Source organism: Clinocottus analis, unplaced genomic scaffold (assembly GCF_023055335.1).
Source record: "Clinocottus analis isolate CAN_PGR_092001 unplaced genomic scaffold, fCliAna1.0.p SCAF_6, whole genome shotgun sequence".
Taxonomy (NCBI): domain Eukaryota; kingdom Metazoa; phylum Chordata; class Actinopteri; order Perciformes; family Cottidae; genus Clinocottus; species Clinocottus analis.
This window is the reverse complement of record NW_027176218.1, coordinates 5,013,666-5,030,564: the sequence shown is the minus strand read 5'-3', so window position 1 is coordinate 5,030,564 and position 16,899 is coordinate 5,013,666. Positions and strand designations below refer to the sequence as shown.

Genomic DNA, 16,899 nt, shown 5'->3' with positions numbered 1-16,899 from the left:
AAATCGGTACGTTATGCCCGCATCTGTGTCTGAACATCAGTTGGCTGTCATAAAGGAGAGCAGCGCTGCCGCACGAGCAGGCCGATAAGGACAAAAGTACAGGAAACAAATGATCGTGCTTTTAACTGCTTCACTTTAGCTGATACCGATCCATTCAAGTGTACACTGATTCTTGGTTATATTAGGTTGGACCGCGACAGAAGGAGAACCTGAAAGCATCGAGCGGTGTTGGCATGCAGTGGATACGGCTCTCTGCATGCGGTGGGCCTCCAAGGGTTTGGTCATGGCCTGTGTGCGATGTCTGTCTTGTGTCATGTTGAGTTAATGTGATTCATGACAAATCAAATAGAAATCACCTTGTCGGCTTTTTCCAAGGGCTTAGAGAGGGCAAAAGAGAGCGAGCCTGTCTCTTTCTTCTTCCTCTCACCCATCTCAAAAGGGACACACACAAACATGGACACACGAACAAAGAGAAAGACAAAACACAAACCCGGAGGTGCTTTAAGTATGAACAATTGACAGATGGAATCAAACAGTGAGAACAGATGAAAGACGAGCCACAATACGCCTCTTCTCATGACAGTGTGTGTGTGTGTGTGCGATCAAAGCTAATCTCGCCTTTCCTCAAGGCGATCCCAAAAAACACAGTGTCAGTGTTGGCTCGGCGCAGGGTTGAGTGTGAATGCATTGCTATGATTGGATTTGAGGTCTTCTTCAAATTCAAGGAAAAACCCAAACACACAGCACTCCCAATCCAAAAATGGGAAGATAAATATCTTAAGTCAATGTTAGACAATCATATGTCAAATTTAGGCAAATTGGGACTTAAACCAGCGCGTCATGTAAGACCTTTCTCAAAGCATTTATGGTGTAAATAATGAAAAGGATGTAATATAGCTGCAAATGTGCACATAAATGTTTATAGTTCAAATATTGAGGGAAAAAAAGATGATTGATATTTGCTGGGACTTTACACTGGGCTTAAATCATGTTTTTCAGTAAATGACACCATGCAGGTCTGCTGAGATCTACACCACTAATAAATCTCCAGCCCATCTGTCCACCCCGATGGGGGCTTCAGAAATACTGGGTTATACGCCTTAAATTAAGGGTGATTCCCTGAAAAGCAATAAATACAAGAAGCCTTAGATTAGCAGTGTGTGTGACTAGAATACTGGAGGAATTGACCACAGGATCGCCTGTTATCGCACTGCAAGCTTAAAATGAACACACCAAAAACATTCCAATTACGTGTTTTAAGTGCAGTGTTTTGTTTTTGCAGTCCTTTTGTTTTTTTTTGAGTTTTTACACCATGCCATTTTGACACCCTTTAATTGCCTTTTTCCAGTATTCTGTGTTCATTCTCGTGATCCGCTATAATTATACTGCTGGTTTCACAAATGATCCTCGAGTTGATGATTCATGCTTGATTTCACAGCTTTGTCTCGTGTAGCCGAACCCCAAACATTGGAGGGAATAACAAAGGTTTCGTCGGCTTCTTTGTTCTGCATGAGTTCAGACCGACTACCGAAGAAACCCATGATATTCCAGAATTGAGCAAACAGGACAAATGTAGAGTCAGTGCAGGTCCTTTCCTTCTATCTTGTGGTACTAAATGCATTGATAGCATATTGATCCCACCAATAAGAAATTCCCTTTTTTCTTTTTTTCTTTCTCTCCTTTGGGAGTCAGAATCTCTGGACTGGTAGGGCTTTAGTGTTTTCCTCGAGGACGCTTCAGTAGAGCGAATGCTTTTCTTTCCCAAGATTTGAATCCAGTTGACTGCCAGTATTTATATTCTGCACTTTACAGATTTTGCAAGAGAAAAAAACAAACATCTTAAGTTCATAAAATGCATTCAGAACCTACAAAACTATATAAATAATACTATAAACCTGGTAAAAAATAATTCAATCCATGTCAAAGTTTATGTTCAAGGTTTTTCAACTGCATTTAAATGTCTTTCTCAAGTTGTATAACAATATAACATTTACAAATGGACAGTTCTACATAAGTACTTAAAGTATATTTTGTATATTTAACTTGAGTACTGTACATTTTGGTGGTACTTTTACTCAAAAGTCAAGCATCTGAGTACAAAAGCAAGACCTCTTGACTAATGTTGCAGTTTAACTAGTGAGAATGAACTGGTACTGTAGCAGAACTACAAGTATTGTGGTGTGTTATTCAATTATGTTCTTTAAAGTATTTCTTATATATCAGAAAAAAATGAACAGTAATTACATGATGTTATATTTCATTTATTCAAAGTGTTGTCAGCATTACATCACCTTCCAGTCACTGAACAACTGGTACTTGCCTCTAATCATGCTGGAGGAAAATACATAATATACTGGGTCAATGTTAACCAAATCTGGGTCAATTGTGCAACCCAGTACTGGGTCAGTCTCACACCGCCCCAGTACTGGGTAAAGTTACCCATGGGTTGAAAACCCACTGGGTCACCACTTCATTACTCCACCACATGTTGACCTATATTTATATTATTTGGGTTATTTAACCATACCAATATGTGTTTATTTAGAACTTTTTTACCTTGTGTACTGTTCTTTTTAATGGTCATATGTGGTCATAAATGAATGACATGTGATGAAGGCACCAAGGGAGGGAATCAAACCCCCGGATGTTGCACAATTGTGACATGCACTGTAACCACTTGGTTACCAAAGCGCTCCAGGATGTACGGCTGACAATCAGGCTAGAGCATAACTGACAATGGCACACACAAATTACACACACGCACACGCAAATGACACATGTGCAATTCATAAAGTCCAGTAAAGATTAGATGCTCTGATAATTTGAGACAGCATGCACGCTTGCAACATGCACTCACACCACCTTGAAACTTGTCAATAGGGCAGAAAAGGTAGTCAATCAATAGGAATGCATTTATTCATGAATTACTCTAATTATACAGTTTTTTTGTTTCACCTCCAGTCGCCACAGCTCCTTTCAGTGCTTCCCTTACACCAGAGGCTTAACCGTCAATGTAGCGGCATAATTATCCTTAAAAGCGACCCGTCACTGAATTTAGATCTGTAGCGTTTTATCAGCTGTTATCAAAGCTGCTTTGAGAGTTCTCAATTCAGCTACTTAGCGTCTGATAATTCTAATTAAAGCAGAGCATGGCACATGTGTTCATAGACTGGCCCTAGAAATGTTCCAAATCCATCAATTTTTGGGCTTTTTACAAGATAGAGCATACAGAGAACCATCTTTGAACAACCACAACATACTTTAATCTGTCTAATTGTAGTGCGGGAAACGTATAGGGGTTTTCAGATTTATTGGATCACGTTTATGAGCTATCAGCCTCAGGCTTCAGAGCGTTAGCAGCCTCTATATAGGCAGAGGGATCTCGTATTGCCTTCACACACACTGAGGTCAAAGGTCAGCTCATCAGTCATGAGGAGCGTGCTCCAAAGAGCCCTACTCACATCGCCAGGTTGCCTGATTTTTAAGCAGCTCGATGCTCACTTAACGACACACACATGCACACACACACACACACGCACGTGCACACGCGCACCACAAACGCACACAAGGGGGATCTTGAATGCGACTGAATAGCTGTCTAACGACCTTGTGCAATCACACAGAATGGCTCTTATGCTGATTTAGTAATAGAAAGAAAGTGCTGATCGCTATTCCTTCCCAATCAACAAAGATTTGAGGGACAAGAAATTTGCGACAGATGTCTACTCATTGTTGGTCTGTTTCTCCTAAATGTAACTTACTTGTACGGCACTGAAGGTTTTAATATCTAATTATCTAATGATTTATTTGGATCGCCTGCAGTTTACAGTGGCAGATTCAACACGCGATTAATTTCACACACAATATCTACAAACTGTCTGCAAGAAAGGAAGAGTGTGCTTGTCAGCTGCAATGGCGACTGTTGCTACCACATTTTATTTTAGCCTTCGCTAGCCAGCTGATGCTAACAAGCAAATGTTGCTTGTGCTTACATAACCCCAGGATGGTCAGGGCTTTAGAAAAACATACTTTGATAAGCAACACAGGTGAACAGAGCTGCTAACATTGCTCCAAAAACTATATTCCTTACACTTTTGCTCGAGTGTTTTTTTTTAAACCAAACTCTTTAAATCCAGTATTGTGTTCACTAAAGCCCCACACAGAGCTGAACATGCCAGTTACGGTTTGCAATCACTGTTCAAGGGCAGGGTTCAGAGAAAAGTCAATAACCAGAACATTTTGATTGATTGATGGTATTATTTGTAAAAGAAAAATGAATTCAATGTGTGATCCAACATAGCTTCGCAAAGAGGGTATATCATTTAAAAATCAATACACTACTAAAAGCTGAGTGTTCGGACAGAGGGGAAGACCTCACAGTGCGAGAAGGCTGGTGACAATGTTGTGTTTTACGAGTTACCGCTATCTATAAATCTGTCCGGGAAAGCCCGCCGTGTGGTGGCAGTGTTATAGTTACAGAGGAAGTTTGAGACATTTGGTCCCCACAGCAACTGTGCATCGTTTGTCTGCGTCCCTGAGCTGTTTCACACTGACTCGTTTTAAGCTCCTCCGGATAAGTATGTCACTAAAAGCCTCAAAGGTAAACACTATATAAATAGTCCTTTGTGGTGCTGACAGTCTGTGCGCTTCCTGTAGAAGGTTTCGAGAAGGACTTCCCCTACAGCCTCAACGAACGCTAATGTTCGTGCCATTGAACTGAATACCATCTTAACACCTCAACCGCTTCACTCCAAAGCTATTGTTGCCAGTAAAAGGAGCACAGATAATGATGTATGATTTATCGTGAAAGAATGGAGTTAAAGGCCTCAACACCCACTTTTAAAAAAGTAGTTGAGTATCTGAGTTTGGTTGCCAAAGTCAAAAATATGACTGCCATATTTAGTCACTTTAAACTTGAAGAAATGAGGATACTTTGCAGTCATATGTCAATTTAATAATGAAAATATATATGTTGTCTTAATGTTTTTGATCCTTTTACACTTTATTATCTGTTTTCACTGCATATGGTGGACAGGAGAGAAATGCTTTTGTCAACTCCTTTTAACAACTACTTTGTTTGATACATGTTGACAATGATAATAAAGCTGACTTTGATTTTTGAGCTCTACGCTCCACTTCGCTCTGTGGTTCTTTATGACGTGCTAACTTGAACTTGACATCTCACTTATCGAGGTGTTGTACATGCTTTGCAGTATAATTTTCCACCCAGCTCAAAAATGGCGAGATACTGCGTCAGTTCAATCAATTTGTTTGAGATGTTTCTCGAAGTTGTTGCTACAGCAAACAACGACTACTCTCAAACAGCATTGTAGCCTTATACTTACAACATGAGGTAACTGTTTCTTTGGAAAGTCTGGCAATAGTTGGGTTGGATCGTTTTGTTAAAATATGTGGTTGTTGAAGTTTGTCAAATACCTGCAAAAACGTTTGAATTGTTTTTTTACAAAGTATTTTCTTTGTTTACCTCTACTTTTAACACACTGTCAATGGCTTTTGTTTTTTTTTGCAACACCATTGTGGTGTTTTGTATGACCTTTTAAAAGCCATGCGCTCCTCCATTAGCAATAAAAGATGGTGTAAGTGGTAAATGGACTTGGACTTGTATAGCGCCTGTCTTCCAACCACTCAAAATGCTTTTAACACTAAATATCATTCACTCTTATTCAAACACCTGTCATGGCAATTTGGGGTTAACACAACGACGTGGACTAGAGGAGTCTGGGATTGAACCGCCGATCCTCTGATTGACGGATGACCCGCTCTATCTCTTAGCCACATTTCAAAGCTTAGAAGGAAGGTGGGGATTATACATCAAAGAGTTGATTTTGCTCAACGTACCGAAGTCTACATGTAAAATCTGAAAATTACTGAGGCTCAGAGCACATAAACAGAAACTAGAGAAGAGACATTGCGAGGTTGAAGAAGCCTTAATTGGATTTCTTGGAAGTGGACAGAACATTTTCAGGTCAAGAGGTCATATCGTGTCTTAGACCTCCACATTCCCATAAGAATCCCCTTTTCCGGGAGGTAATAACATTTCTGGCTTCATCTATCAGCGTGATGGCCTCCACACATACACTGACTTTTACGTAAACTGCTTCATTCAGACATGACATTTAAAGAAAGAGCGGCATGCTCACGCAACATTTGGTGGCAGTGCGCTGAAAAAAATGATGATGGCGAGGAAGAAACGTTTTTGGTTCTTTGACATCCACTGATGGATTAAAAACAAAAAAAAATAGGTGCTGAAGCAAAAGAGATGCTCGCCATCGCTTTTAACAATGAAACTATGAATACATGTTTTAATTTCTAATATGTAAAGAACAAGCTCCTCAATGCCCTAATTGTGTCTCCCTCCCTCTCTCTCTCTGTTACATTCAGGCGGCATCCTCCAGTTCTGAAACGGGAAGTGTCTTTAACTTGCATTCTTTGAACTGGCCATTAGGGGGCGACTCCTCTGGGTGCAAAAAGAAGTCAGATGGTTTAGAAGTAAATGAGAAAATGACCGTACTTTACACTTGATTTATTACTTCAGGAAACATTGTAAACATGGGTTTATGCTCACATTCGTTTCTTTTCTTCAATATAGTAGGATGTTCATTTAGTCAATAAAACCTCAGTCAGAGTAAAATACGATAAAGCAGGGTTTGTTTTACAGTGTGGTCTTGGGACTGAACAAAGCGTCTTTGAGTAAAAGCGCCGCATAAAATTAGAGTATTATTATTATTATTGACAGGTCACTACCCCAACCAGAGCATGTCACCACATCACTCCCACACAATCTAAATATTGCCACTACTTCTAATTAATTGAACTGATTTTGTGTATAAGCAACAACGATTTAGATAACTCATTTACAGACGTGTGCCATGTTGGAAGTGTTAACACTTCATTTAGGTTCATTAATCTAAACAATAGTCTAAAAAGTAAGTATTGTGAGATAACTAGACACAAATGAGCAATATATTGTCACTGCTTACAGTTGAATTTGATGGAGGAGGTAAGTGTGAGATCTATTTTTCCTCTCAGAGAGCTGTGAATCACGGCCTGAGACACGAGGAGCCAGACACCCAGGTGTGTTAGATCTGAATCGAGCCTCTTGGCCACGTAGATTTGCAAATTAATGTTGCAGTTAAACATTTTTGTGTGAATGCCAAAATGAGTTGCATTTCAAGTTATTGTCTGCTCCTTCTCTGGTTTTAATGTGTAGCCCCAGGTTACTGAAGCCATCAGTCGTGTTGGCATGGTTCAGAGGCCTGAGCTCTAAAAAGGTGATTAGAGGTGAAGCAGAAAAGGTCTTAAAGTACGACTTGGTGTAAAAGACGGCACATGAATGAGTTTCAGTTTATTTCCTCTCTAAAAACAAAACACACACAAGATTAAAAGCAATAGCTAAAATCAAATCGCTTTGTCATTAAAAGCTCTGAAGGCAGCACACAATTGCCTTTCCTAATTAATTATCGATCATTTATGCTGCTTCTGAAGATGTTTTCTTAACTTTATTGGTGGCAAAAATACAACGAGGTCAGCATTTTATATCATTAGTCGCTAATAACACCTTTAAACCTAAACTCAACATTTCAATGTTGAATTCTGCTAATTCTTTCCATTTGTCCCCCGTCTCCTTTTATTGCATGAGTTTGTCATTGGACAAGTTGAAACCTGCCACATGAACCTTAAAAGCCGAAAATTTACATCCCTGCTGCTCATCAACTATTCTACGCGCTGTCATCTTTACAGCCTGCTGTCCTGAGGCAATGTTTAGTTTTATTATGGACGCTTTAAAGGAAAAAAAAGGAAAGATCTGGCGGAGAATAGAAATGATCTCAGCGCTGCGAGTTCCCGAATTGTTTCCTCACTAATTATCTTGGGCCAAATCGACAGTGAAGGCATCAATCGCTGGGAAAAGACACGCTTTCTCTGGAGGTGAAAAGCTATTAAACTTTGCACAAAACAACCTCCACTTCATCTGAGAGGAGGATTGTTGTAATAATGCATCATCTTTATTCACAAACACAAAAGTAATTCCGCTGCTTTATGACAGCAATAACAAGGCCTCGGCTGTGACGGTGACCATGACGAGCGAAGCCCGTCCGAAAGTGGGTACCTGAAGTCTGAGGGTTGCAGATATTCACGGGAATTCGCCTTGAAAGCTTTTTACCACAAAAAAAAAACCCCTCACACACAATTTAGGTGGACCACCAGTTTCATCAGTCTGTATCAGTTTGACGGACAGCTGCTCTCCCCACTGAGGCTTCTGAGTGAAGTGTCCTGATGATGGGTGACGGGTGATGGTGACGGTGCACTGAGGCTTTCTGGCTTACGACACAGTCGAGAGGATGAAAAGAGCAAATATCCTATTGACAGCTGGTGAATATTTTATGGAGCTGTTCTGTGTTGTCTGACATTTATTTTGACCTGTTCATCTTTTAAATGTGTTGTAGTTGTACAGAAAAAGAAGATGTTAAGAGTTTTGTTTGAGAATGACTTCTCTAAAATGTTAAATTGCACACTGATTGCACACTGTGATCTCCAGCAGGAGCAATGCTTTTTTATAAATTAGGAGTATTTGCCTACAACATTGGTCTTTTTTTATGGGGAAAGTAATTTGGGTTGAGCAAGTTTTGTAGCATTTTGTCTCTTAAAAATTATATAAATGCCTCCTTTTTAAGGAAATCATCCCATTTAGCTGTCGCCTGACAGCACGATTTCCAAATTTGGGTTGCTTCTAATGTCTTGCACATTACAGGCCAAAGTTTTCCCAAATATTGGGGATTCTCAACGTTAATACGAGATCAAATATGTCCTTGAAACTGGAATTCTTTACCCTTATTTAATTAAACAAAGAACAATATTTTTGTAATTTTGTTAATTTTGTAAACATTTAGTGTTGATCAAAAAAGTAAAACATTTAATAAAGGATTGCAATTTCCCTGAGCTCAAAGTAAAACCTTTAAATAGATGGATCTGTCCGAGCACCAGTCCTCAAATATATATTTTATTTTATTACAATATTTTATTAACATCGATGACGTAAAGATCGATTGAAAATTGCTCCTGCTTAATGTTTTTTTTTTTACTGTCTAACAGATTAATAAACTAATTGTTTCGGTCCTTTCCGGTTTTCTTTTCTTCCCTCATGAGCAACATCTCATGTCCGAATGAGTTGGAAAAGCAAGACAAGGCAGATGGAACAACAGTTGTGTGTTTGTGTTGTTTTGACAGCAAAAATGTTGGTGATTACATGATGATGGTGAAACGCTAGAAGCATTAACACCAGAGCTGACCTCAGTCTTGGCAATATGATGACAGCCGCAGAAGTCCGGGGTTTGGACAGAGAGACTCTTGAGAGAGCGAAGCTATTTCAGTGCGACGCCAGGACCGATTTGTCAGTTCACATTGACATCGATTCGACATACGACTGAGAAAACACAACACAGTGGGGGCATGACTCAAAACCTGTCCGAGAGTCTCTCTCCTGCAGTGGAAAAAGCTCGGAGTTGGAAAAGTCTCAGCTTTTACTCTCGTAAAATCCGTCCCCCCCCAAACAACAATTGGATCTATGAATGCCATTTAAAGTTATATTCTGCAACAATGAAACGCTAGTTTCTCTGTGTGTAAGTATGCATATAATCGCACTTTGTAATTCCCTCCAGACGTTGATTTTGGTGAGAAATGCAGCTGCTCGGCTCAGAACAAGTATTCAAAGAGGGCCATAAAAACTCTCGCCTGTTCAGCAGCATATGTGTGTGTGTTCAGTGGGTTGTTTGTGTTTTAAGGAGGAAAAAAAAAATGATTATCCTAACATTTTTCAGATGGCTGAGCGGTTTATGATTGAGTCTTGTAATTGCTGATGTTGAAGTGACACCCCACTGCTTTCAAGATGGGGTTTAAAGCTTTCCAACAAGCAACGCTACCTTCGAGGCAATTAGGAGGCCACACTTCCCTGAATGAGGGAATTCACGCGGACAGCCACCTGTCAGGGGATTCATCGAAACATCGAGCTGATGTTGTGTTTGATTATCCTTTTGGTAAAAGACTGTATCAGCACCCGCGTGTTGTGATCATGTGAAGCGCGAGCGGCAGGTTGTCCTCAAGCAGCCTTCTGGAGGCTCGCTTTTCAAACCTGTGCTTGAAGAGCATGAATCGCTTGAAAAAGAAACGGCTCATTTGGGGAATTACATGAAGAAACTCCCTCATCTTTTATTCCTCGCTGACCTTTTGAATTTCAACTGAGCAAAAAGCGAAAAACTGCACCCTAGATGTCCGAAAAGCGGCACTTGAGGAAGCAGCAAGATGCAAGTTTCTATTAGCAGCGTCCGACTAAAGAGCCGAAGACGTGCAATGACTTGCAGGGATTTGCACAATTCCCTCCGTCTCTTCTGACCTCTATCGAGTGCGCTTAAGCGGGGCCCCTGAGAAAAGCTTGACAACCACATTCACTCCCTTTTATTATCATGGGGTTTACACAGCATCAGCTGCAGGACATTTAATTCATAGCGGGGCTACATCTTGCATAAGAACCAAAATGAATTTTAAAAAACCACCACGACACGTTCCCTGAAATAGGAGAACCCAGCTCCTGAGGGCTGTGCTGTGGAAGGCAGAGGGATCTAAGAGAGGAAGAAAAGGAAGAAAAATACAGAGAAGCCTTTTTTTTTTTAAAAAGTCCTTTCCGTGGACTTGGACCATATAATACAAAGCTGAGCTGAAATCTCCTTTTTTTGTAGATTGAAAGTCACATCTGTACCAAATACCCTGCACGTTTAATGGTGGAGCTGTAAGCCGATCCCCTACGTTTATGGAGCCTTCTTAGAAAAAAAAAATAAAAAATTCAAAGAAATCTCCTAGAGCTTGGCTAAAAGGAAGAAGGGCCACGCTACACAGACTAACGCCTATCATCTGAATCTGTGAGAGGCACTGAAATAGAAAAGGCGACTGGAGACGATCATTCTAATCTACACGAAGGTACCGCTAATGAGCGGATGCTCAGCACACATCTCGAGAGGAAACTCTCACCTTTTGTCCAGCCGCTGCGTGACGATCCATCTATTTACAGTAAAAACAGTCAGTGCACGTGGTGTCTGATACAGTCATCAGAGGCTTTAACTTGTGACTAAGTGCCGCCAGCGAACAATCCACACAGCCAGCTTGTCTGCTTTGCGTTCATTTATCATGACCTCGTTTCCCGAGTACATTTCAAGCCACTCAATATTTCATAAGAGTTGTAAGAGAAATGTGTAATATTTACTTTCTGGCGCTCCGGGTGAGCGTTCCATATAAAAACAGCAATCCTGGCAAGAATTTCATAACGGCTCTTTTCTGTGACAAATAAAATCGTCTTTTTTTTTGGTGGTTTTGTGAGGGAGTCGAGTTTATTTTCACAATAGTTTTTGCTTCACATAGCACACGTGCGATGAGATGTACTGAAAATTGATTTTCGCCAGCTTTCCACTTGCTAAGTGTATCGATTCGCTATGACTGTTGGTCACAAAGAGAGAACGCCACTGACGCTTGGCCGTGGATGACTCTGCTGGGTCAGAAACGACGACGAGAAACCAGTTTTTGTTCCTCCAAACATTCACTCAAGTCCACCTGCAGACACACAGACACACTTATTACGACGCGGCTGTGCATACATCGTCCTGGCAGATCTTCCCGCAGCCCTCCCTTCGACAGAAACCGGCCTTAATCAGAGCTCCCTCTTCCTGCTACGTGTGGCGGAGCATCACCCGCCGGCTGAGACGGCACGATACCCACAGTGCACGGCGGGCGGACGTGCGGCGTCAATATAGCGCCGCCATATGTTCATGCCCTTCGTTTCCCCTCTCTGAGGAGACTCTCTATCACTTCATCTGCGGTGTGATCTGTCACTTTGACTGTGGTGTGTGTGTCTGTGTGTGTGTGTGTGTGTGTGTGTGAGAGATTCATGACATTTTGACACTTTATCAACATAATTGAGGAAGCTGTCAGTTTGGCCCCTGAATCACCTTTCAGTGGTACGCGTGACCCGATTGGTCGACCGCTTCACGTGCGTATTGACCCGCGCACGCCTCGTACACCTCAAGGGAGACACTTAGGCTCTCCGGCTGCTATGCAACGTCAGGAATCGGCAGAGAAGAGAGGAAAGGCAGAGTGTCACAGTTACAGCGTGTCCCACACACACACACACACACACACACACACACACACACACACACACACACACACACTGTGCTGACAATATAAAACCAAATCCTGGTTTGTCTTTTTACGCCTGTAAATGTTGCAAAACCAACGGTTGCCACTAGTTTACATTTCAGGTGACAGAAAGCCTTGTTTTGATAAAATGTCACCGTAGTTTGAATAATAATTTGGACAGCTTTCATTTAATTCTGATCTACGATAAGCACTGAAAGTGTTGATGAGCACAGCTGGGAGGGGGCCATAAAGCGCCATCATTCCCGTTGGGGCCTGAAGCAAGCCGATCTTTTCTTGGCACACGTAACCAGCACCTGTCCTGTCAACAATATGTTTGCATGCACACGCAATAGTGTTGCACATAATGATGTTTTTCTTCATTTTTCTTCAATGAAGTAGTCTATAGATGGACAGAAACATTGGAGAAAAGATTCACAGCTTTCCGTAGTTCAAGGTGATATCTTTTCTTAAGACAATAGAGTTCTTATTTTTTTCAAATACTCTGATAAAACCTTTTCAGAGATGTTTTACAGAAAAGCTGCAAACTGGCACATTTGAGAAGCTGCATTCATTTTTACTTTCGGCAGGAAAATTAGGGCTACATCTAACAATTATTTTCATTAATGATTAATCTGATTATTTTCTCAACAAATGTATGAATGGTTTTTGTTATGGAATCAGAAAATACCAAAAAGTACCCATCAGATCACAATAAATCGTAACAGATCGTAATAAATCACGTGAGAAGTAGAGTCATTTTCTCATAGACTTCTATACATTCTGACTTCAGTTTGCAACCGCAATGTGCCGCCCCCCTGCTGGTCATCAAAGAGAACGCACGTTTACCTTCATCTTTTTTTCATCCAAACCATGCAGTTCTCCCCGATGCCGCTTCTGTTCTGTATCTTTGCACGGCGTGAATCCGAAATAAAATTGCAGCACATTCCCCGTTGGAACAACCTCTGGGCAGGCAATGCTGGGAGAGAAGAGATTAGATTAACTCTCACAAGGATGCTGATGAATGAAGCAGAGCTAGATTGTGTTTGCAGGAGAGACAGAGGGAGACGGAGACACAGAGGGAGCAAGATGGAGAGACAGAGAATTTTAAATGCATCAAAAACACGGGGAGTGTATCGCTCTTTCTGGAAGTTGAGCGGTGAACTAACAGGAAGTCCTTTCCCACAAGAGGAAACGATGTGTTGTTACTGTAAAAGCAAGGGACTTTGTGGCTTCTGTCGGGGAGGAATGCATGCAGAGGAGACAGACAGGGAGATAAACATGAGCTCATACAGTATAGAGGATCACCCTCTAATGCACACACACACAAGCTCGTTGTCCCTCCCTCCCTCACTTTCTCTCTCACTCGCCCACTTACTCAGTATCGTTTCATCTGTCGCTCTCCCTCCCTCTCTCTCTCTCCCTCTCTCTGGCTCTCTCTCCCTCACACACACTCAGTCGCTGTGCTCTGACGGATGGGGATACACTGCCAGGGAGGACTTAGGGGCGAGAAGAGAAGTGTTTCTTTTCTTCTCTGGTATGTTTTCCTTCTCTTCCGCCTGGCTTCCCTCATGAGCTGTTAATTCCTGCCCCGGTCCTGAGGATGAGGAGGTTCTATTTGTGAGGAAGGCGCAACAAAGGAGGAGAAAACAAGAAACAAGGAGCAACAGGGTGGTAAATTCAACGAGTGGGAGTGAGCGAGAAGACCTTTTTCTTTTTCTCCAGGCTCGAGCAAAGGTTAGTAAAAGAAAGCTGCTTATCAATGGAGTAAACACTGCGCGCTGTTATTGTTTCATTCTCTGCTCTTTACTTTGTTATCCCAAACGAGACATTTCCCATTCAGAGCCGTGCATGTGCATGTGCATGTGCTTTCCATCCCTTAGAGTCCATTTAGGCTGAAATTAAAGGTCCTCACGGAGCAGTTTTCTAAATTGAAATAGTTCTCCAAATGGAAAGTCCCTCAGTCACGTTTATTTTTCATACAGTAAGTCCCCAGTTCGGCGACTGAAGTTTCGCTCTAGGTCAACACGACTGTGTCATTTCCCCGAGGTATTCGGTGTGGGTCTCAGGTGGAGTCTCTCCTTTTTGGTGAGGTAGCAGCCAGCGAGCGAGCGAGCAGCGGGAAACGGCGAGGACAGCTCGCTCTCATCAGTCGTCACTTTCCACGGGAGGCAATTAAGTGGGATTGGCAGCCGACGCTGCCGGTAACTTGGAAACAGGAGTGCTGGAGACGCATGGTGGCACATGATAGGATTTCGGGGAAGGGAAGAGCAAAGGACGGAGGAGATTCCCTTTGTTCATTCACTCAAAAGCTTGCTCCTCTGGGGAAAAAAACAAAAATCCGGCTCTCACATGTGTGTCTGCGTGAAAACAGGCCCAGGGGCAGCGGTTTGTGAGCTCTTATGATTTTTGCATTACAGAACAGTGTTGCCAGTGTGCGCGCGCTGCAAGCGCACGTGCACAGAAAGTGTGTTAGTGTGCTACGTGCCTTGGCTGTGTGTGGGTTCGCGCGTGCACCCGGATAATCTCTTGGGTGTGCGTTGGAGGGAGAGAGTCTCTTAGGTGAGCCCTCGTGTTTAATTACCACATGTGGAGGGAAATTATTCATGCAGCAAACTAGTCAGACAACAGGAGGATAAGACACAAAGTCATTAAATAAACAGCGTGGCCCATATAGTGATTTCATATGGTGATGAGCCATTGTGTAATTTCTGTAATGAATGAGCGAGCGGGTTGTGCACACGATGAATGAGCTCCTGAAGGACTCTGCTTTTGTTCAGGCTGTATTTATTTACAGTGCATGAGCGAGACAATTCTCCTCCAAACCAATGGAAACCTCTTCCGCTCGCCGTTTTTCTTCCACAGAGTCTCTACTCACAGCCATTTTTCAGCCCGGTTTCAGATAAGTGTGCCTGGAGACACTGAGGTTGGCCTCTGGCTCCTGCGAACAAAGGCCTCTCTGACGCAGGCTGATGAACGACCGAGTCCCTTAAAGATTCACTGCTGCGTGCGGAGCGGAGGCGATTGGATTAAAATGTATTAACGCCAGGAAAAAAAAAAAAAAGTATTGTGTTCTCTTTGTAAACACAGGTGGAGGCACGCAGGGTAATTATTCTAAACTCGGTGTGTTTTGACACAAAAGGAGAGATACTGCATAAGCCTATAAGCCTTTTTGTCTATTAATTTCACCGACAGTAAAGTGTTGCTCTATATTCAACAGGATGTGTTTATACAACAAAAAGAACGAAAGCAAAGCGAAATGCTTTCAAAAAGGATCATTCAGCAGGGGAGTAGCGCTCGCTCTGTGTTTAGTCTGGACTTTGTTTCTGTCTCATAATCTCAGTCACCTATAGCAGTGACCATTGGGTTCGGCCATCAGTATCTTGTGTCACCTTGTCTCCACACACACACACACACACACACACACACAGTGAGTGAGTCCATCAGTGGCTCAGTGACTTTCTCTACTCGGAGGAGTCATTGACATTGAGGGTATGTCAATGACTATCCCGTGAACACATTAACTCGCACGTACAGTAAATACACTCCCATTTCCCCTCAGGCATATCATGCTTCAATACACATAGGCAGAATAACACACACACACACACGCACACACGCACAGACTCGCACCAGGGGAGGCGGAGCAGGGAGAGGCGTCGTGACCGGTGGCTTGGCAGAAGCCCTCAAGGTGAACATTTTGTGAGCGAGGAGCATTTCAAATTCAGAACAGATGATCAAACCGGTGTCGGAGCTGCCGAGTGGAGCTGCCGGCACCAGATGCAGACAATCTTTTGGCAGAGGAAATGTTTTTTTTGTTTTTTTTTGGTGCCTCGAAATATAAAAGTCGTAAGCGAGGAGCTGAAATTAATACAAGCGTGGTTTCGTCATCTCACGGATGGTGGTTCTTATCGCGGTTCAGATGTGGCGAAGAAGAAGAAGAAGAAGAAGGAAAAAAAAGAAGCTCTCAGCCATACACAGCGGCATTTTCTGTCACTGCACACATAGCACAATCCAGCCATGAATCTAGACGTTTCAGGGAGCAGACAGAGTAGGTTATTTAGGAGAGAGCGCCAACTGAAACTGTATTTCAGAGTCTGGTGTCCCCAGTTTATCACACACAAACAGAAGTCAATGTCTGACCGGATATTGAACATTTTCTCGGCCGAGTAAATGTGTATTCTCAAATTTCACCAACGTAAAAGAGTTCTATACTCAATAGAGGAAAGTACTGAAAACTACTGGAACTTATGTACTTTCAATAAGCATTTCACAATATATTCACCTCCTGTTGACTTTCATACAAACATTTTCAGAATTCTGAAATAGATAGATAATAATGTACAAAAAAAATAAACACAGGGACAGAAAATGGTTTGTCCAAAAACTTTTTTCTGGCGCTCGAGATGAGGACTTTAAAAGCTGGAACAAGTGAATGTTTAATATGTGTTGCTTGATAAATGCCAATTTATCAATTCCTAAATTGTTGAAGCTTCATTTTCTGACGGTCAACTAACAGATGAATCAACTTTAAGCAGGAACTAGAAAATTTCGCAAGAAATTTTGAAAGTGTGGCTACTACTGCCGTAAGACGTCGCAATATATAGCTTTTGTTTCTGACGCCCGTCTCTCCTCCAAAACACTTGAGTTGGTTCGTGTGTTAAACTGATTGGCTGATATGAAGCACCTGTGTGCTGCCGT

General features: G+C 42.0%; 1 protein-coding gene across 2 annotated transcripts in view; it reads left to right on the top strand.

The window, feature by feature from the left end:
• The first annotated feature begins 13,669 nt into the window (after positions 1 to 13,669).
• The window catches only part of shisal1b (shisa like 1b), a 33,712-nt gene continuing 30,482 nt past the window's right edge, over positions 13,670 to 16,899 (top strand). For both annotated transcript variants that reach the window (XM_068602221.1, XM_068602220.1), the window contains exon 1: positions 13,670 to 13,935. The gene's annotated coding sequence lies outside the window, so the exon portion shown is untranslated. The remainder of the gene's footprint in view (positions 13,936 to 16,899) is intronic.